We start from the raw sequence: 23539 nt of genomic DNA on the forward strand, positions 1-23539 counted from the left end.
TTGTCTTATTAGGAATCAAGATGATTTGAGACTGGGTTTCAGAATTTGTGAAACCTTTCTCCTAGAACATTACCCTTCTGGGTTCTCAAATTCTAGGGTTTTGAGGGGATCCCTCCTTCTTTTCAGGACTTAGCCTCCTATTTTTGTCTCCCTAGCATTGTAAAATTACAGACAAGTAAACAAAACGATTTTACAAAATGCTTATTCTCCTTGATTTCAAAGCTTTCTGCCTTATGAAGTTTAGAAATCTGAAAATTCCTCAAGAGAAAGTGTTACTGAATATCAGTTTCAGTTTCACCTCAATATCTTTTCCTTTTCCTTTTTTTTTTTTTTTCCACAGAGTCTCACTCTGTCGCCAGGCTGGAGTGCAGTGGCACAATCTTGGCTCACTGCAATCTCTGTCTCATGGATTCAAGGAATTCTCCTGCCTCAGCCTCCTTAGAGGCTAATTTTTGTATTTTTAGTAGAGATGGGGTTTCACCACATTGGCCAGAATGGTCTCGATATCCTGACCTCGTGATCCATCTGCGTTGGCCTCCCAAAGTGCTGGGATTACAGGCATGAGCCACAGCACGGGCCTATTTTCCTTTTTAGTAAGACTTTAGCCTTTCATAACCTGCCTCTTTTGGTTTCTCCACAAAGCCTTTAAGCAGTTACTTTTTGCATCATGAGCTTTTATTTCATTCTCCATGCAAAGCTTGTTGTTGTAACAGGATTTGTTATTATAGCTCAAGAAAAAAATCAGTATATGTTTTAGGCTATAAGATAACCATTTTTAGGCTATAAGATAACCATTTTTATATATGACATATCTAGTAGATTTCTTATAGTCAAAGACTCTGACTCATTATCTTTGGTTGTTCAGGGACTGACATAGAGTCAACTGTCAACAATTATTAATGTTTTGGTTGCACTTCTTATCCCCACTCCAGACTCCACACATACAAAAATAGTCCTATCTGCATACTTCTCTTCTGAATTCCTGCATACATCTCTACTTGCTATTTTCCTGATTGCTAGTATCATCCTTCTCTTCTATCCCGTGATATGTCCCTGATCTACTTAAAACACTGTTTTAAAATACTTTAGGAAGTTTTTTATTATCCTGGCCATAAACAACTGTGATCAGAGCATAATCTATCAAACTATCAGACCTCAGCAACCATATTCTTAATGTTCTGTGCCAGATCAAATACTTTAAGTGAAGCCAGTACTATATTCTCTTCCTCAGACAGACTTTGAGTCCCGTGACAGCAGAAGCTATCCCTTAACATCTATTCCCTTACTGATGTGAGTTCAGCACCATGTACACAACAGAGGTTTGATACATGTGGATTTGGTCATCCGTAAACCTCGAAAAGGAGACTCAATTATTTTTTAGTTGAGTAGGCCTAACATGCTTCTCATTTGGCTCTGATTTCCAAACCATTATAATCAGAAAACATGGATAATCAGTTAAAGCAATGCCTTCCAGCCCATGACACACACTTGAAAACTTACTGTGCCACTGAGGAATTCATTAAAAAATATTGCTAACTATTTTGAAAAGACATATTTCATATCATTCAAGATTTAAATCCAAAGTATTAGGTCAAAACCCACAGAAGAAAAAGTTAATACTCTTCTGAGGATGCAAAAATAGAAATGCATTTGCATTTGTTAATATAAAATTGCTTATTTTTATCACCTTGAGTTTGTTCTAGTATACATTCAGTAATCTAGGTTATCATTTTCAACATGTTTATCAATAAAGAAAGAATCCTGTCTTTCAATACTTTACCATAACATAGTTAGGGAAAATTCACCAATAATTTAAGCAAAATGGAGACTTTCCAATCACTTAATCTTACCAGGAATGCTTGCATTTATTTTCCTATCCCTAGAATCTGTTCTTTAGCCAGAAGATATCTACCTTTTAATACAACTTGTTGGTAATCTCTGAGAGAAAGTAATATCCAAAAATATTAGCCTTTATGTTTAAGTATTTTTAAGCATTGAAATTCACAGTAAATAAGCCTTTAATCAGCAATAACACTTAAGAAACATTAAAGTACACACATGGAGTGTAAAATATCAGCATCACTCTCACACCATATGTAAATACTGGTTGAAGCTATTCCTACTACTGCACTTAACAATCAGAATGTTCTGGATCTACTGAAATTCTACCTTTTACATATCAGAATAAAAACATATGGATTTTTTAAAAATTACATTTGTCTTTAAAGATTAGCAAATAAGCCCTTTCTGTCACTTTTATCTAATTCAGCATTATTTTCCTAGTATAAATCAAACAATAACAAAAATAAAAGATGAAAACACCTGCACAAAAGAGTGCTCAGTCCAACTAGTAGACAAAAAGAGAGAAAGAAAAAGGAAAAAAAAGTAAACATGGCACAGTAGGAGAATAAAGCTTCTGGGGAAAGAAAGCAAAGCTGTGTGACAGATGGAAAGGTCTCAATGGATGAATGGTACTACTACAAATAAGTAGCAGGCAGCCAGAGGGAATCAAATAATGATTATGGAAGAAAAATGAGGGTTAAAAAAGATGAAAAGAATGTTTTGACTCAAGCTAAAGATTCTATGTTAATAAAATTTCCTATTTTTAAAATATATTTAATTACACATCCATAAAAGATAGAAAATAATTCATGTCAAATAGGGTAGACAGCTGACAAGTGAACCAGTATGGACAATGTAAAAAGCTCAACATGTCCTTGGAGAGGAAGGAATGCATTCCACAATTTGTACTGGCGTGCCCCCAAACCTGAACAGATTACTTTCTGACGATCAATATCTGTAACCACCAGAGGCCTGTTAGAGAGTTTTTAAAAAATCAGCTTCAAAGAGACTTGGTCTCCAGCTTACATTTTATTTTTGCCAGTGGGTGCTGAGGTAAGAGTTTTGGACAAGGCTCATTTTTCTTCTCTTTATAGGGCTGTGAATTGAATATGAAGCGACCTAACATGTTCTCAGGCTCTAGTCGGATTCTGGCCCTGTTTATAGATGCTGTAAAAGAGGACCAACCTCCCTCACCAGCTAGAAATCAGCCTGTGTACAATCAACTCATGATAAAAGCTGGCCACACTTTAAATGGGTTTCCAATCGTAGATGTTGATTCCTCAATCCGATTTTAGCCTAAGGCCAAGTATAAGTGGAGTATTTTTTTTTTAATTAAGTGGTGTTACAGTTACTTTACTTGAAAACCTAGAACACTTCCTTTCTTCCTATTTATATAATATGCTTAAATATTAGTGAATCAAAGCAATCATTTTCTGAACATCTTTCTGTCCATAATGAAATAATTAAAAATCTACTTCCAACAGTACAGCAAATTAAAAACAAACAACAAACCAAACTCATAATTACCCTGTTTTACCAAGCGTAAAACACTTACTAAAATCTAAAACAACTCTTTCCAAAATATATTCTGCAGCACTGTCATTTGAGATACACTCCTATTTTAAAAATTTGCACAATGTTATATTTGGTCATTCTATACATTCTACCCTCCTCTCAGCAACTAAAAAGAGACACAATCAAGTAAATTTGAGAGGTCTCAAAACAAATGAAACTATTTAGCTTTGTTTAGTCAAGATTTTCTCAAATCCATTTGAATCAGAAGCTATTTAAAATTCTGCAGAACTTTAAGGTACATATATCTGGAGTTGTTTGCCAAGATTCTGCCTTGTGCCTCATTCATTTGATAATGTCCCCTTGGCTAAAATAATTTTTTCTAAGTATTGAAGATGAATAGTACTCCTGAGAAGGCAGAGAATGAGATTTCTCCTGCATCTCATTTAATAGCCACAGAACTTGCCGACAGAAGTTCACAAGACAGAGTATAACGGAGAGGGAAGAGAAAAGCCTCCCTTATTGTAAAGCTGCATCTTACCTGACTTTGCTCAATGCGTCTCCACCTCCAAGTAACAGCATTATTAAAAGCAAACTCAAGGATGATGGATGAAAAGAACAATTGTAGCCTTTAATCACAGAGCTCTAACATTTCGACATTGTTGGTAGGTAGAGAGAGAGTAATGAAATTATTGAAGACTTAAATACATAGATTAGGAAAGGTTCTGAAATGAGTTGTTGCAGAAATTTCAAAATGGAAAGCCGATTAATGCAGAAAATGCAAATTAACTCTTATAATCAATAAACAAAAGTATGTAATATCTGGATTGTGATACTTAAAATAGGTAAATAATGAATCTGAGAGGCTGCATATTTAAAAAAAATAAAATGGCAACATTTTATAAACTTTAAATTATTTAGCCTTTATCTTTTATATCACTATTCCCAGTAGATGTTTTCTAAAATTTCAGACAAATGAAGTGGATTACTAGAACATCGAATATGATATTTCATACTTGAACATTCCTAATGCAAATTATCATAATAAACGTTCTGAAAAGGCCTGCAATGCAGAAGGTATTTAAGTTTTGCTTAATTGAATTTTTCTCCAACCTAATTGACTGGAGAACCAAGTTTACATAGTAAACCTACTAATGTCACAGGGCTTACTTTAGGAAATAATTACTACTGCTTCTTGTAACAACTTATGTTCATAAATCTATGAAAATGTAGAAAAGTTTACAATGCTTGCGAGAGTGATGGGTGGTAATATATTAAAGCAGTATTTCTCCAAGGACTTCCATCTAGGAAGTCCTAGGCATCCCTAAGATACTTTCAGAGAATCCATGAGTTCAAATATCTTTTAATAATACTAAAATGTCATTTTCCCTTTCACCTTCATTGTCTTACAAATGTACAGAGAAATGGTCTGGAACCCATATGACATGTAATAATGTCATCACTCTGATAACAAAAAGAGTACTTGGATATTTTATATTTTTAAAATCCTTAGTTTTGATTTCTAATACAAATAAGTATTGCTAGATATAACTTACATAAACAAAAGCTTTTTGGAGTGCTCAATACATTTTAAGGGTTAAAGGGGGTCTTAAAACCAAAAACTTTGAGAACACTATTTGAAAGTAAACATAGGTTTGGGTGCTATTTTAAAATGGTAGGGAGCCTACCATGGAGTCTGAAAGTTAACTTTCAAAGGTTACCTCTTGGTATTTTAATAGCCTTTGGATCAATGAAAGAAGAGTTTCTATGTATGGTAATCTTCAACATTTCCAATATGACAATAAATTATATTTGTACAGAATTTTAAAAGTATTAGTATGAGCAAAAAGAAAAATGCATTTTAGCTAGCTTTCTCTTTAGTATTTTATTTTGTGTCAGGCACTAAGCTGGGTAAATCTGAATGAAATGCTTTGTACTCTGACCTTTGGTGATAAAATGTCTATGACTTTAATTACAGTACAAAAATGTGTGTCTGAGTCTAAACCTATAGTTCTTAAAAATAACAACTTACTGATGGGTATGCTGGCATACACATTTAGTCCCAGCCACAACTGAAGCAGAAGGATCATTTGAGCCCAGGTGTTAGAGGCCAGCCTGGACAACATAGCAGAATCCTCATCTGTAATAATAATAATGATAATAATAATAATTTGATGAAAATAATTAACTACTTTTAAAAATTACAAATTTAAATGATGAATAAGAAAGCACCACAAAACAGACTGATTTGTCTTATATAATTTATCATTCTAGTCTGACTGGAGATAGTTTAGACAGCTTTTTTTTGTGTTATTATTGTCCACTATTCTCAAACAACCTGCTTCATGGCATGAATCCCTCGTGGCTACATCCTCCTTTTCGACTGGTCATTTGCTTGATGAAAATTAGATTAGAAAGAAGCTGTTCTACTAAGACTACTGTCTACAAATTTCTTAAACATATATCTGATAAATAAAGTCCATGTTTAGGAATTATTAGACAACCTGTGTAAAGCCATAGAAAGAGTAGTATCATATAAGAATTATATAGGCTATATTAATATTGAGAGATCATTCACTTGAAAAATATTAAGTAAGTATGCCCTTCTATGCCAGGCACTAGGCTAGACTCTGAAAACATATTGATAATGCACATGGTCAAGGGTCCTGCTATCATTAGGTTTTAATTGAGGACATACACACAAAATTAAGTTTCAGGGTCATGCTACACTATTACCTGAACAGGGAGTGTCTAATATTGGGACATTAGATCAATATTCCCTCTAAATATTACATCTAATTGAGACACAAAGAATTATGAGGAGTTACTGAGGCATAAAACATGGTGAAGAGTGTTTAAATGCCAGTAAGTCAAGGGAAACATGGTATGTTCAAAGAACTGACAGAAGTAACAATAGCAGGATTATGGAGTATGTGTGAAGGCAGGGGTGGGGGCTGGAAAAAAAAGGTAGACTTTAGGAAAAATTTCACCCTTCAGGTCACGTTAAGGAAGTTGGATTTCATTCTGAGAGCAACTAAAGTCATTGAAAGGTTTTAAGTAATATAGTAGCATTATCAAGTTTGGGTTTCAGAACAATCACTCTGGCTACTTTTTGGAGAATAACTATGAAGAGGACAAGATTGGAGGCAAATGAATCAATTAGAAGAGACAAAAATCATATGACCTAAACTGAGATAAGAATGGAGATGAGAGGACCACTTTAAGATTTACTCAGAATGTTGAATCAATAAAAATTAGTGGTGGATATTAAAGGGAGAGGAAAAACTGAAGAACAACAGGCATGTTTTGGACTTGGGCCTTTGAGAAGGGAACATAGGTGGCAGGAAACCTAAAGAAAAAGATGAAGAGCTGAATTTTGGATATATTGAGTTTAGAGTGACTCTCAGAAATGCAGATATGGTCAATATAGGCAATTGAATATTCAGATGTAGAATTAAGAAAAGATGCTCAAATCTGCAACTAAGAAATGTGGGTCTCACTGGCATGGGAATAGTAAGCAGTGGAAGTATTTGAGATCTCTCTGGGAAACAGACTGTGGGGTGAAATTAGGGGAGGGCCCAGTACTGAGCTTACAGTACATCAATATGGTAATTGATTATATGATAATAATTTTCTAACACATCAATATAATTGTCAAATTTTAAAAACATTTTTTATGTACAGACTAAAGTCAAAGGTTTAAGGAAGGGTTCATTTCCCTGACTTGTATACGCTTCTCCCCTAAGCATGGCACAAAGCAATCTAGGATCTTGGCATAGGTAATAGCTGATTCTGTTGAATGCTTACTACATCCTAAACTTACTACTAAGCATATTTTATACATTATCTTGCATATGAGTAGGTTCTATTACTATCCCTATTTTTAAATGAAGGCACTGAAATGTAAAGTTGTTAAATAACTTACATATGGTCACGTAATGGTAAAGTTATGAAGCTTAGAAAAAGAAATCGTAAAAGAATTGGATGAATTCAAAGAAGAGTAGAAAATGAAGGGTCTCTGTTTTCAAAGGTGTATTTAGAGATCCTGATATTTACATTGAATTGAATCCTGAATGATCCTCACTTTTCCCATTTGTGATTTGACTGTGATGTCCAGTGCTACTCTAGAAATAGTTCCTCCTGAAAACTTTTGTTGTAAAGCTCTCCCCAGATTCCAAGAAATGTGGCCATGTGGTTCAGATGCCTACATTCTTTATTTCCACATTTGTTTCACAGTAAAACCAGCATTACTTGAAAGTTCTATACATTAAATCTACATAGTCCCCCTTATATCACTGGCTAATTCCAGAGACCACTGGAATTCATAGTGAAAAGTGAAAAGAAATGAAGGCATATACTTATTTCAATGTGCCTACTCCACGATGAAAGTAAGCAGATACTGTGTATCATTTTGTGATCTGCTTTTATAGTTACTTTCTATTTGTGTATTTGATATAACAAAGTGATGTATGACATTATGAATTCTCTCCAGGAGGTCATTCTCTGTTCACTGTATATAATTATCCTTGAAGCAATCAAATTACAAGAATCTTCCTAGTAACTCTAGACATTACTTGATAATAATGTAATGTTTATACTTAAATAATTCTTAACCAAATATTGTATACTTAACAAAACTGTTAAATGTTAAAATGTCGTTTTAAGAAATAAATAAAAGAAATTTTCAAGCGTACAAAAATTTAAGTGGTATACTAACCATGGGCTCCTCTTTAAAAAATACAGTGTATTTCAGTTGACTAAGATTAATAAGCATAGATCCTTCAAGAATCATCATATTAAAGAAATAGTGGTAAGATATAATATCAGTTGTGAAAAAAAAAAGAAGTAACATTTAAATACCAACATCTTATTAACAAAAATTGCAGTGGGTAAGAAGAATATAGTCATAAATTTCATGTTAATTTTTTTTATCTTTTAAGCTGGAGATGTGGAGGTCAGTTGATTGGTATTGTTTCAGACTTCTAGAAGAAGAAGTTAAAACATGTAGATAAAAATTTCTAAAAACAAAAAAGCAAGAGGACCTGGTGTGGTGGTTCACACCTGTAATCCTAGCACTTTGGGAGACCAAGGCAAGAGGATTGCTTGAGTCCAGGAGTTCGAGGCCAACCTTGGCAACAACAACAACAAAAATCATCCAGGTGTGCCGGCATACAACCTATAGTCCCACCTACTAGAAGCTGAGGTGGGAGGACTGCTTGAGTCTGAGAAGTTGAATCTGTGGTGAGCCATGGTCGTGCCACTGCACTCTAGCAAGACGTGGTCGCAAAACAAACAAACAAAAAAGCCAGAATGAAAGAGTCAAGAGTATAAAAATAAAGTCTGAAACATGTCAGAAGACAAATATATCAGATATGATGTGTAATGACAGAAAATTTTCTCCTTAGGAAAAACTCAAAAAGGATAGAAAACAAAATTCAGCCATATGATGTTTACCACAGATGCATCTAATCAAAAATAGAATGATTTAAAATATTAGAATAAATAAATATTCATCAAGACAAAGGCTAATAACAGAAAATTAGGAGTGGAGGTGAGAAATAGGGCTGCATTTTATGTTTAAGACACTAACCACAATGCATACACTACTGTTCTCTTATTCTGGAATTCTGAGGATAGAGCAAGCAAGAAGGTAGATCTGAAGAAGCCAAGAATACAGGACAAGAAAAGCTCAGTGGCCATCAGTTCAAACATTAGAGAGAATTGAAAATAGCTCCATGGACTACAGTGAGGAACATGACAACTGAGAACCCTATGCCTCCTGTTCTTGATATTCCTGTCTCTAAATCAGACTCCTGAAGGAGAGAAGTCCTGAGCTAGAACTACAATTCTGGTATTTATTGTATTATGGCCTATGACAGAAAACCCAGTTATAGAAAAAAATATATATATTTATTATTCACCTCAGTTTGTAAATTATAATTAATGCCATCTAAATAATACTAGTCTAGATGTTGCGCTGAAGGTATTTTGTAGATTTGATTAACATCTAATTAACATCTAATCTAATCTAATGCAACATCTAGACTAATATTTGACCGAATATCTTGGTATCATGGCCCAACCACGACATATAAAATTATATATATATATATAATTGACATATAAAATTAACCATTACAGAAAGCAAAAAGAATTTTGCAAAAGATCAGACGTCAATATAATAAAACCTAATATAAAGGCCAGTATCTCAGAAACTGAACCTCAGAAGGAATAGTAAAATAATAATAAAACATACCGAAAACACTAATAGTTCCTTGTAACTGATAGCGGCAGGAGGCAGACAAATTCCTAAGCAGACAGGGGAGGGTCCCTGGTGAAACTTGACCTTCAAGCCAAAGACAACCTGAAGCCTGAAAATCAAGCTGCCAGTTCCGGGTAAAGTCGCAGAGCAGAGTAAGAACTTCCTCGAAACCTTTTATCCAATCAAACGGTGCTTCTTCCAGGCCCACCCATGGATCAATCAGCACTCAATCCCCCATTCTGAGCCCATAAAAGCTCCGGACTGAGCCCCATGTGGAGACCACCCGTCTTCGGGTAGAGGATACCCACTTCAGGTCCTCTCCCCACTAACAGCTGTTCTGTGGCTCAATAAAACTCTTCTCCACCTTCTCACTCTTCGGTTGTCAATGTAACCTCATTCTTCTTGGACATGGAACAAGAACCCAGGACCCACCAAAGAAACTGTAACACTGTAGTCCTCCCACCTTCTGCTGGTGCCAGGTGACTGTCCCTCATGACAGGAAGCAGCGGTGAGCCTGGGTCAGCCCAGGAGCCGCGGGCTGGAGTGGGAGAGCAGGACCAAATGACCTACAACACTAGCAGGCTGAAACACGTTCCTGGCCAGCCCACCACTGAGGGCGGTGACACACACCCAGTCACCCGAGTGTGAGACAAGAGTTGTGACCCTCTGGGGTCCCAGACCTTGGGGATCCCTGAAACAGCTCTGGGACACACTGTAACACCCCCTTGGGGCTCCATGGTTGCTGGCCTCTCCAAGTTTTCAGGCACCACCACGCTCCCCTCATCCAGATGCTGGCGCCCAAGGAGGAAGCCACTTGAGGCATACCTGGTCCAGCTACAGCCTGGCACATGGCTCGTGTCTGTGCTGATGATCTTGGCTGTGTTCCATAGCTGGACCCCACGCCCAGTTGCTCACACACCCTTTGCTGCTTCACGCCTGGCTCACCTGCAGCGGGCGTGGTATCTGGGCCAATAGTGTGAGCTGAGCACAGCCTGCCAGGCTGAGTTGGTGCAGCAAGCCCAGTGGTTGTGAGCGAAACTCAAGCAGAGGCCCTGCTGGCCACAGAAGTTTCCGGCTGGAGAAGAGGCACAGAAAAAATCCTGTGTCACAATTATATAATATTTTTTAAAACTTTCACAACATTTTCATAAGTTGGTTTAAAATATCTGATGATTACATATCTAAGGAAGTTCTAACCATTTCTTTGCATATGAACACAAGGCTATATATTTAATTCAACTCATTGTAAGAATGTGTCTCGTTTCATTTTTATAGCATGAATTATGAAGGGAAAGGTTTATCTAACTGATAAGAGGTAGAAACATAAAGATATTAGATAATATATCCAATGTCTCTTAGCGGAGAGGATTTAAGCCCAAATATTCTGTTGAAGAAGTTTTTGTTCAACTCTACCTCCCTGTTCTCTCCATGAAAATATCCAGACATTAAAGCAAGGTAGGCATGGAAATCAAGTCAACAAACCATTTTTGAACAAGAATTGCATTGAGAATACAAAGAATAATAAGAAAGAAATGATCCTTCATCTTGGGAATTGTGTAATCCACTAAAGGAGATAAGCACGTAACTGGATGCTAGGGATCTGAGGAGGAAGAAACATAACTTGGCCTGGGTGGGCTCAGAAAAAAAACTTATTGGAAGAGATTCCAAGTGTTAATTGTAGGCAACTGTTGGAGAAATAGTTGGAGAAAGGTAGTGCCAAAAGGAAAGATATCTAGGCAGAAACAATAGCATCAACAATGGCGTGGTGAGTATAGAGTGAGAGAGCACAATCAGTTCTAGATGCCAAAAGACACCTGGATGCACAGAGTGGGGGAAAGTTAAGGCTGGATAGGTTTGTGGGCGGGGAATGGAATTTTGAGTGTTATAAACTGACAGAAAGCCAGTGAAAAATATGAAGAACACAGATTTAGACCTTAGATACTTTTTTCCTGTAGCATTGCAGAAAAGATATTTGAAGGTGGAAAGACTAGAAACAGGAAGACCATTTAGTAGGTTTTGCAGTTATTATATTATGAGCAATTGTAGTAGCTCAAACAGATGGAAAGCACTTCTAATATGCTGGCTTGTATACTGAACCCAAAATGAAGCCTCCTCATTACTCCTAAAAGCTGTCTTCCTAGGAGAAGGTTAGGTAGAGAGGCCAGCAGAGGAATTAAAATAGTGAACTACAAAATTTCAGGCAATAACTTACTGGTTACCAACATGATGATTTTGAACCTCACTAAAAAGTTGAACAGATTCTCACAAGAGAATTATCAAAAATGAGCACAGAACTGAACAATTAAAGCTAACTGATACTTGGTGAAACTGATTTGGTATAGATATTGGGTAAAAAATTTTAAATTATAATTTGCATTAAAGAATTGAGGGGATAAATCATTCATAAGGTATCAGCAAGCTATAAAAATAACTTTAGTGAAATAAACACGTTTTTAATATAAAATAGCATAAGTGGCCAAATATCCAAAATATTTTTTTAAAACCCTTAAAACTTAACAATAAGAAAATAAATAGACCAATTTGAAAATGGGCAAAGACCTGAACCAACACTTTGCCAAAGAAGATATACAAATGGTAAATAAGCATATGAAAAGACACGCACATCCTGTCACTAGGGAAATGCCAATTGAAACAAAAATGTGCTACCATTACATGCCTAATAGAACAGCCCAAATCCAGAACACTGACAGTTGCAAAAAGCTAGCAAGGATGTGGATCTATAGAAACTCTCCTTCATTGCTGATGAGAATACAAAATGGCAGAGCAACTTTGGAAGACAATTTGGTAGTTTCTTACAAAATGAAACATACATGTAACATACCATTCGGCAATTACACCCCTAGGTACTTACCCAATGAAGCTAAAAACTTATGTTCACTTAAAAATGGTTCATGCATTTTTATGGTGGCTTTATTCATAACTGCCATAACTTGGACACAACCCAAATGTCCTTCAGTAGGTAAATGGATAAACTGTAGTACATCCAGACAATGGAATATTATTCAGGACTGAAAAAAATCAAGCCATGAAAAGACTTGGAAAAACCATAAATGCATATGATTCCATGAAAGGAGTCAGTCTGAAGAGACTACAAACCATATTATTCCAGGTATATGACATTCTGGAAAAGGGAAAACCATGTTGACAGTAAAAAGATCAGTGATTGTCAGGGGTTGGTAGGTGGAAGAAATGAATAGGAGTGAGAGGATTTTTAGGGCAGCGAAACTATTCTGTATGATACTGTCATAGTAGATATATGTCAGTATACATTTGTCAAAATCCAGTATATATAACACCAAGAATGAACCCTAATGTAAACTATGGACTTTGAGTGATGATGATGTATCATAGTAGGTTCCTCAGTTATTACAGATATACCTTTTTGGTGTTGGTACAGATACACCATTTTGGTGTTGGAGATGGCCACGTGGAAGTTGTGGGTATATGAGACTTTCTTTACTTTCTGCTTAATTTTCTGTGAACCTAAAACTGCTTTAAAAAATAAGATCTGTTTAAAAAGAGAAAAGAACGCCATAGTCTATAAGAAAATAAGAATCACTGGAATAGTTTTAGGAGACTCAATTATAGGATAGGTTATGGGATATAGGGAGTTCAATAAGGTAGACAGTCTATATCAGAGGGCAAACTCAACTGATTCGCAAACCATAAGATATTAATAAGATAAGATGATAAGATAGATAAGATAAGAGGCACTTGGATAGAGTAGTAGAATTAAACTAACTGAAAGAAAGTGAAACTTACAGGACTGACAAAAAGAATTTATACGACCTGACAAAAGAATTTTATTACTCTTTCCAGATAAAGATAAACCAAAGCCATATTGAAAGGACACAAAGATAGATGTGTACCCGCCCCCCACCCGCTACACCCTTGTTCTGCTCTCTAATCTTTGCACATACCAGAGATTTCATAAGTTCTGTGAGTACCTGGTTTTCTGCACGTACCAGAGATTTTGTTTTGCACATACCAGAGATTTTGTAAGTTCTGAGGCAAGGTCACAAGACGTGTTTAAGTAAGATAAACTCTTGCTGCCATAAACCTGCTCTCCCGCCTCAAAGTTTGAACCAAAATATCAGAAATGGCAGGAACCAATCATAGTTAGCCAAATCGCCTTGTTCAAACACTAGCCAATCATATATCTGATTTGTATAATAACTCTATGCCCACTTTTCTTAGACTATATAACATTGTTCGGAGCTGAGTGGGGGAGCTCTCCTGCCCGTCTCGTTTCACGAGCGAGGGAGAGTTCCAGGTTCGAACCTGTAATAAAGATCCTTGCTGCTTAGCTTTGACTCTGGACTCTGGTGGTCTTCTTCGGGGAATAAACGATCTGAGCATAACAATATTAAGATTTACAAAAGAGTGAACTCAATAGTTGTCCTTGCATAGCATTCACTGTAACACTTTATAAGTAAATGTTTTCTTAAACCTTATATCAACCTGGTGTGACATAGTTACCAATTCATTCCTTTTTACTCTCTGTAAAATTAGAAAACAACGGGTCTCCAATCTTTCCTGAAAATTCTGTCATGTTATTTATGACATGTTATTTAAGCTCACCTTTTACCTTTTCTTTTCTAGTTTGAATATAATACAGCCCTATGTATTACTTTGGTAAATGAAAGAAAATAAAAATATTTTAGATGAAAGGCACCCAGAACAGCCCATAATAAAAAGGAAGATCATATATAGTGTGATAATTTACTGATTAAGAAGACCAAGTTTTTGATTACTGGAAAAGTTATTTCTTATTTCTTAGCCCATAGCAAGTACACAAAAAATTTCTGAAGAATGAATTAATATACTCTGATAATTTGGAACTCTCCTGTATAAAGACATCATTATTACCATGGCTATAATCAGCATCACCACCATTATCACATTATGGTGTTGATGAAAAGAGTCAAATTCTGTAAAATAGTTAAAGAGGTTTATTCTGAGCCAAATATTAGTGCCCATGATATAGCCCCAGGAGGTCCTGAGAACATAGGCACAAGCTGGTTGGATGACAGCTTGGTTTTATACATTTTCAGGAGACATAAGATATCAATCAGGCCGGGCGCGGTGGCTCAAGCCTGTAATCCCAGCACTTTGGGAGGCCGAGACGGGCAGATCACGAGGTCGGGAGATCGAGACCATGCTGGCTAACACGGTGAAACCCCGTCTCTACTAAAAAAATACAAAAAACTAGCCGGGCGAGGTGGCGGGCGCCTGTAGTCCCAGCTACTCGGGAGGCTGAGGCAGGAGAATGGCGTGAACTCAGGAGGCGGAGCTTGCAGTGAGCTGAGATCAGGCCACTGCACTGCAGCCTAGGCGACAGAGCGAGACTCCATCTCAAAAAAAAAAAAAAAGATATCAATCAATACATCAGTATATTCAAGGTATGCATTGGTTCAGTTTGGAAAGGCAGGACAACTTAAAGCGGGGGAAGGGCTGGGCTTCCAGGTCACAGGTGGATTCATGGATTCAAAGGTTTTCTGATTGGCAATTGGTTGAAAGAGTTAAGCTATTATCTACAGATCTGGAATCAACAGAAAGGAGTGTTAAGATAACAAGGGCTGTGGAGACCAAGGTTCTTATTATGCAGATGAAGCCTTCGGGTAGCAGACTTCAGAAAGAATAGTCATAACTGTCTCTAATCAGGCATAAAAAGGTGCCAGACTCTTAGTTAACCTCTTCTAGACCAGGAAAAGACCTGGAAAGGGAAGGAGATTCTCTACAGAATGCAAATTTTCCCCACAAGAGATAGCTTTGCAGGGGTCATTTCAAAATATGTCTAAGAAATATATTCTGGGGTAAAATACTACAATTTCTTTCATGGACTGCTATTTGTCATGTGATACTATACTAAATTTGGTATCTTACTGCTACAAAGAGTCTGTTTTGTCACTCTTAAGATCTCTATTTTAATGTTAATGTTGGTTGATTGCACCCAAATTCCAAAGGGAGGAGACTGTAACAAGGCACGGCTGAACCCTCCTTCCTATCATGGCCAGACTAGTTTGTCAGGTTTACCTTGCAATTCCCTTGGTCCACAAAAGGGATCTTTTCAGTCATTTGGGGGACCTAGATTTTGTTTTTAATTTACAGTGCAAGTTTACTTCTCATTAGATGCTAGAGTCAACACTTGGCCTCCAACTCCTGCAACATTTGTGGCATTTTCTCCCCATCGCAATATACCCAAGGGAAACCCATACTCCCAAGAAAAGAAAATGGTTTCATATAGCAAAGATTCTTGGTTTTTTGTTTTTGTTGTTGTTTGTTTGTTTTTTGTTTTTATCTTAAAGACAGTACTTTCAGTATTTTCTAATTAAGCACATATAATATTTGCTTTGGGCTTTTATAGACTGTATCAATGTTAGGAAGTTTCTTTTATTCTTCGCTTGCTAATAGTTTCTGTCTTATTGAATCTTACCAAATTTTTTTTTTTTTTTTTTTTTGGTATCTGAAGATATAATCCTGTAATTTATCTTTCTTAATGTGCTGATTTTTAATTACACTAATTGATTTTTTAAATATTAAATCATATATTTCTGGGACAAATACAACATGACTTTAATGTATGGTTTTTATACATTACAGGATTTGATTCGCTTTGCAATTCTGCATCTATTTTCAGGAGTAATCTGCTTATAATATTTCTTTCTTGTACTGATTTCTCTTCAGTTACTTTGATAAATGTATCTTAAAATGCTTGTAAATTTAGTGATATAAAGCTATTGATTAGCATCTTAACTTATTTTAATATCTCCTATATCTGTAGTTATATCCCCTTTTCCATACTAAATATTATTTTATTATAAGAATAAACTCTTCTTATTTGACAGTTTTGCTAAAGTTGGCCTATTTTATTAGTTTTTTTAAAAATGCTTTATTAAACCTCTCTAGTAAATATTTACTTTCTATAATCTTGATTTCTGCTTTTATTGCAATTGTTTTCTCCAATCTTTTTTCTATTGTTCTTTTTTCTAACTTCTAAAGTTGGCAATTTATACTTTCTTCATTTCTTTTCTTTTTTTTTTTTTTTGAGACAGAGTCTTGCTCTGTCGCCCAGGCTGGGGTGCAGTGGCCGGATCTCAGCTCACTGCAAGCTCCGCCTCCCGGGTTTAGACCATTCTCCTGCCTCAGCCTCCCGAGTAGCTGGGACTACAGGCGCCCGCCACCTCGCCCGGCTAGTTTTTTGTATATTTTTTAGTAGAGACGGGGTTTCACCGTGTTAGCCAGGATGGTCTCGATCTCCTTTTTTTTTTTTTTGAGACAGAGTCTCGCTCTGTCGCCCAGGCTGGAGTGCAGTGGCGTGATCTCGGCTCGCTGCAAGCTCCGCCTCCCGGGTTCACGCCATTCTCCTGCCTCAGCCTCGGAGTAGCTGGGACTACAGGCGCCGGCCACCACACTGGGCTAGTTTTTTGTATTTTTAGTAGAGACAGGGTTTCACCATGTTAGCCAGGATGGTCTCGATCTCCTGACCTAGTGATCCACTCGCCTCAGCCTCCCAAAGTGCTGGGATTACAGGCTTGAGCCACCGTGCCCGGCCTATACTTTCTTCATTTCTAAAATAAGCATTTAGAGTTATATATTTTGGTCTAAATTACATTTTAGCTACATCCCAAAGTTTTGATATGTAGTATTTTCAAAATAATTCAGGTGTAAATACTTTCTAACATTCATTAAAAATTACTTAGAGCTTTGCTTTTTAAATTCCAACTGTTTGGGAGTTTTGTAGTTTTTGTGTTTATTACTAATGCAATTGCATTGTAGTCAGAGACTGTGGTCTTCATGACACTAATCATTGAAATTTGTTGAGGTTAGTTTTTATGGCTTAGCACATAGGCAATTTTAATATATGTTCTAGATGTGCTTAAGAAGAATGCACATGTCACAGTTGTTGGGTGGTTTACTTTAATGTCCATCCTCTAGGTTGAACTTGTACTTGGGCAGTTCAAATTTTAATATCCTACTAATATTTTATTTGCCAAATTTATGATTTACTCCATTATTTAAATTATTTCAATAATAAGGTAGGCTTTCAATTTATCTTGCAGTCCTGCCAATTTTTTCTTTACTATTTTGAAGTTACGTTATTAAGTACATAACAATTAAAATTGTTGAGTGCCTGTTGTCACGCGCGTCCATGTGAAGAGACCACCAAACAGGCTTTGTGTGAGCAACATGGCTGTTTATTTCACCTGGGTGCAGGCGGGCTGAGTCCAAAAAGAGAGTCAGTGAAGGGAGATAAGGGTGGGGCCATTTTATAGGATTTGGGTAGGTAAAGGAAAATTACAGTCAAAGGGGGGTTGTTCTCTGGTGGGCAGGAGTGGGGGTTACAAGGTGCTCAGTAGGGGAGCCTTTTGAGCCAGGATGAGCCAGGAAAAGGAATTTCACAAGATAATGTCATTGCTTAAGGCAAGGACCGGCCATTTTCACTTCTTTTGTGGTGGAATGTCATCAGTTAAGGCGGGGCAGGGCATTTGCACTTCTTTTGTGATTCTTCAGTTACTTCAGGCCATCTGGGCATATATGTGCAAGTCACAGGGGATGCGATGGCTTGGCTTGGGCTCAGAGGCCTGACACCTGTGACTTGAAATTTTTGTCATCATAAAATGATTCTCTTTATCTGTTTTCTATTTGATCTGAAATTAATATTTCATACCAGGTTTCATGTAGTTAGACTTTATCTGGTATATCTTTTCCCCTACTGTGAATTGCATATTTGTCTACCTATAAATCTCCACTGCATCTCTTGTAAACACACTGAGCATATATAGTGCATACAACTGAATATTAACAGTCAGAAAATCTTTTTCCTGGAGAGTTTAATGCATTTACATTTATTTTTATGTTTTCTATGTGTTCTATACTTTCTGTGTTTCTTCTATCTCCCATTTGGCTTAATTTTTCTTTTGTAACAAAATAAGGTTATCATGATAGGTAAAAATATGTATGTTTTACAAATTAATAATAATAACTGGTACTCTACATTGAGTAATTTATACTAATATATATAATTCCATTTAATCTTTACAATAATCTTGGGATGTAGTTACTAGGATATTCTGAAGTATGTTTCCCAACTTGGTTCCATTCTCCCCATCTCTTTCAGGTACCCCAATCAGTCATAAGTTTGGTCTTTTTACATAATCCCATAGTTCTCAGAGGTTTTGTTGTTCTTTTTCATCCTTCTTGTCTAATCTTGTCTGCCTGTCTTATTTCAGCAAGGTAGTCTTCAAGCTCTGAAATTCTTTCCTCCCCTTGGTTTATTCAATTATTCATACTTGTGGTTCCATTGTGAAGTTCTCCCATTGTGTTTTTCACCTCCATCAGTTCATTCATGTTCCTCTCTAAACTGGTTATTTTGGTTAACAGCTCCTGTTTCGGGTGAACCAGCCCCCAGTATTTCAAAGTAGGTTCTTTCTATTTTCCTTAATAGTGTCAGCTGGTTGAGAAATAAAGAGTACAAAGAGAGAAATTTTACAGATGGGCCTCCGGGGTTGTCATCACATATTGGTAGGACCATGATGGCAACCCCAAGTCACAAAACAAGCAAGCTTTTATTAGGGATTTTAAAAGGGGAGGGGGTGTACAAACAGGGAGTAGGTCACAAGGATCACATGCTTCAAAGGGCAATAAAGATCACAAGAAGGGCAAAATTATAATTACTGATGAGGGTCTATGTCCCACTGGGCACTCATGTCTTGATAAACATCTTAACAGGAAACAGAGTTCAAGAGCAGACAACTGGTCTGACTAGAATTTACCAGGCTGGAATCTACCAATCCTAGGAAGTCTGAGGGCACTGCAGGAGACCAGGGTGTATTTCAGTCCTTATCTCAACCCCATAAGACAGACACTTCGAGAGCAGCCATCTATAGCCCTACCCCCAGGAATGCATTCCTTCCCCAGGGTTACTCCTTGCTGGGAAAAGAAGTCAGCAATATTTCTCCTACTCACACATCCGTCTATAGACTTTCTGTGAGAAGAAAAATATGGCTCTATTCTGCCTGAACCTGCAGGCAGTCAGACTTTATGGTTATCTTCCCTTGTTCCCTGAAAATTACTGTTATTCTGTTCTTTTTCAGAGTGCACTGATTTCATATTGTTCAAACACACGTTTTACAATCAGATTTCATATTGTTCAAACACACACATTCTGCAATCAATTTGTACAATAGTGATCCTGAGGTGACTACATTCTCAGCTTACGAAGATAACAGGATTAAGAGATTAAAGTAAAGACAGGCACAATAAATTATAAGAGTATTATTAGGGAAGCAATAAACGTCCATGAAATCTTCACAATTTATGTTCTTGTTCTTCTGCCTTGGCTCCAGCTAGTCCCTCTGTTCGGGGTCCCTGACTTCCTGCAACACTCCTGTAATGTTTCATCATGGTTCTTAGCTTCTTTGCATTGAGTTAGAACTTAGCTCCTTTAGATAAGTGAAGTTAATTATTACTTACCTTCTGAAGCCTCCTTCTGTCAATTCATCCATCTCAGCCTCCACCCAGTTTTTGCTGGAGAGGTGTTATGATCATTTGGAGAACAGGCACTCTTTTTTTTTTTAGTTTTCAATGTTTTTTGTTGATTCTTTCTCATCTTCATGGGTTTATCTAGCTTTGATCTTTGAGGTTGCTGACCTTTGGATAGGGTTTTTGTGAGAATATTTTCGTTGATGCTGTTGTTTTTGCTTTCTGTTTATTTTTAACAGTCAGGCCCCTCTTCTGTAGGGCTGTGGTTTGCTGGGAGTTCCCTCCAGACCCTATTCAGCTGGGTGCCTCCTGCACCTAGAGATGTCACCAGTGGAGGCAGCAGAATATCAAAGATGGCTGCCTGCTCCTTCCTCTGCCAGCTCTGTCCCAGAGGGGCACCAACCTGATGCCAGTGGTAATGGTCCTGTGTAAGGTGTCTGCTGGCCCCTGTTGGTGGGTCTCACCCAGTCAGGAGGCATGGGATCAGAGACTTACTTAATGAATCACTCTGGCTGCCCCTTGGTGAGGGAGTACATTGCACTTGGGGGAATTCCTCTCATTGGGAGTGCCTGGATTCCTCAGAGACAGCAGGAGGAAAGACTAAGACTGCTGATCTATGGAGACTGTGGCCGTCCCTCCCCACTTAGGCTCCTTCTCAGGGAAATCAAGAGTTGTGTCTGTGAACCCCTGGCTGGAGTTGCTGAAATTCCTGCAGTGAGGCTCCACCCATTGAGAAGGAATGGGTCAGGGTCTGGCCTAAAGAGGCAGTCTGGTCACCATCTGCCACAGCCCCAGTGCTGCGCTGTAGGGAATTCCTCCTGGGTCCAAGCTACTCAGTCTTCCCAGCGCCAGCAGGGGAAAAATGGCTGACTAGAGCTGTAGTGATGGCTGCTGCCCTTCCCCATGGGAGCTCAGTCATCTCAGACAGCAGGCAGAGGCAATGAGGACTGATGCCCTTCCCTCCGGGAACTCACTAGTCTTAGGCAGTCTGCAGCTGAGTGGCTGCTGAGAAGCTGCACAGCTCTGTGCTTGGGACCCAAGGCTATGATGCCGTGGGCTCACGAGGCGGATCTCCTGATCCATGGGTTGCACAGATCCATGGGAAAAAACGTGGTTTCCCAGGTAGGGTGGCACAATCACTCACTGCCTCCCTTGGCGGGAAGTGGGAGCTCCCCCTACCCGTGTGGCTCCCGGGTAGGCTGCTTTTCCTTACTCTCCATAGGTTGTGCTAACCATCTAGTCAGTCCCAGTGAGAGACCCGAATACTTCAGTTGTCGGTGCAGGATTCACTTGCCATTTTCATTTTTCTCAGTGGGAGCATCCTACTGCAGCTGTTTCTAGTCAGCCATCTTGGCCCCTCCCCTAAGGATTTTGTTTGTTTGTTTGTTTAGTAGAAACCCTAATGATTTATTTTCTTCCTCAATAGATTAGCTTGTGCTCCTTGAGGACCTTTGCCATAGTGGTAGTCATAAGAGCAGAAAAAATTAGAATATAAAAGAGTAGGAAGAAAGCATTATAAACTTAAAATGTAAGCTTTGCTTGAGAGAGAAAAGTCAATGGAAACTCCAAGGATTTGAGCCTGTGAGTCTGGGTGAATAAAGTGTTAGTCACAGAAAGAGAAGGAAGAGCAGGGAATTATGACTAAAAATGTTACCCTTTTTTGGAATGTATGGTGTTATAGTTTCTGGTGTGATATCAATATGAAAGGTGGCAAACAATTGGAAATTAACACTTGGAATTCAGGTGTTGGTTGCTGGTTTGATTATTTAGATACACCAAACAATCAAACTAAACTAAACTAGTATGCAAAATAAAGAGACTGGTGGCAGGTGCCTATAATCCCAGCTACTCGGGAGACTGAGCCAGGAGAATCGCTTAAACCTGGAAGGCAGAGGTGCAGTGAGCTGAGATCGCGCCATTGCACTCCAGCCTGGGGAAGGAAAGAGAAACTCCCTCTCAAAAATAAATAATAAAAATAAAGAGAGACACTCAACTGCTAAAAGATATGTGGTAATTAAAGTGAAATTAATTAATAGTTATTTTTAGTTTACCAAAGAAAACAAATTAGATAAGACCCTTTGGGATCATTGAGTGTGTAATGAAGAGGGTGAAGACTTCAAATGGGTCATTGTCATCAATGAGAGACACACTAAGTTAGTTTAAAACACTCACTTAGGTTGGAGCCTAGTCCCACAATGTTGAGCCTCATTCTTATTCCTCTTTGTGGTGGATCAGAGTGAGCTATCATTTGAGAGTGGGTAGTTTTGCCTCATATTTTCATTAGCAATTATAAATTAACCAAAATTCAGTAAGGGAATCTTTGGCAAACCCGTTTTATTTATTTTTATTTATTTTTTATTTTTTTGAGATAGCGTTTCTCTTTTGTTTCCCAGGCTGGAGTGCAATGGCGCAATCTTGGCTCCCTGCAACCTCTGCCTCTGGGGTTCAGGCGATTCTCCTGCCTCAGCCTCCCGAGTAGTTGGGATTACAGGCATGCACCACCACGCCGGCTAATTTTTGTATTTTCAATACAGACGGGGTTTCTCCATGTTGGTCAGGCTGGTCTCTAACTCCCGACCTCAGGTGACTCGCCTGCCTCGGTCTCCCAAAGTGCTGGAATTACAGGCGTGAGCCACTACGCCCAGCCCCAAATCACATTTTTTGAAGGTGGAATATTAAATGGCACGATACTCACAGATAAACAATATGAACAAAGTACAAAATGTGCCAGCCGGGTGCAGTGGCTCACGCCTGTAATCCCAGCACTTTGGAAGGCGGAGGCGCCTGAATCACAAGACCATCCTGGCTAACACGGTGAAAACCCGTCTCTACTAAAAATACAAAAAATTAGCTGGGCATGGTGGCGGGTGCCTGTAGTCCCAGCTACTCCAGAGGCTGAGGCAGGAGAATGGCGTGAACCCGGGAGGCGGAGCTTGCAGTGAGCTGAGATCAGGCCACTGCACTCCAGCCTGGGCGACAAAGCGAGACTCCATCTCAAAAAATAAAAATGTGCTCAGGATCCTCTGTCTTCTGACAGTTTATTGTCTACCCCACCAACCCACTGTTTCATTTGTGTCTTCCTAGTCATTCTAGCCTGTTCTAATTTTGTCTTCATTTTTGTAATGAAAACTTTTGCAGGTCTTCAAGATTATATCGGGAATCTTCTTCTAGTTTGCTTTAAGTTATCCCTGTTCCTTAATTCCAAATTATTATTGGCTTTCTCTGAAGCATGACAGTGGTTACTGGTAAGGTCAGAAATTACACAAAATATTAAATGCCCACTTTTCCTTTTAGACAAACATGAAGAACCATCACCACTGTCACAAACGTTTTAACACTGCTGCATTGATGAAGTGCTACTCCTTACCTCTGAGCTCCCATGCTACTTAATAGCAAGTCTGATTGCAACACCTCACA

This window comes from Macaca nemestrina, chromosome 5 (assembly GCF_043159975.1).
Source record: "Macaca nemestrina isolate mMacNem1 chromosome 5, mMacNem.hap1, whole genome shotgun sequence".
In the NCBI taxonomy this organism is placed as follows: domain Eukaryota; kingdom Metazoa; phylum Chordata; class Mammalia; order Primates; family Cercopithecidae; genus Macaca; species Macaca nemestrina.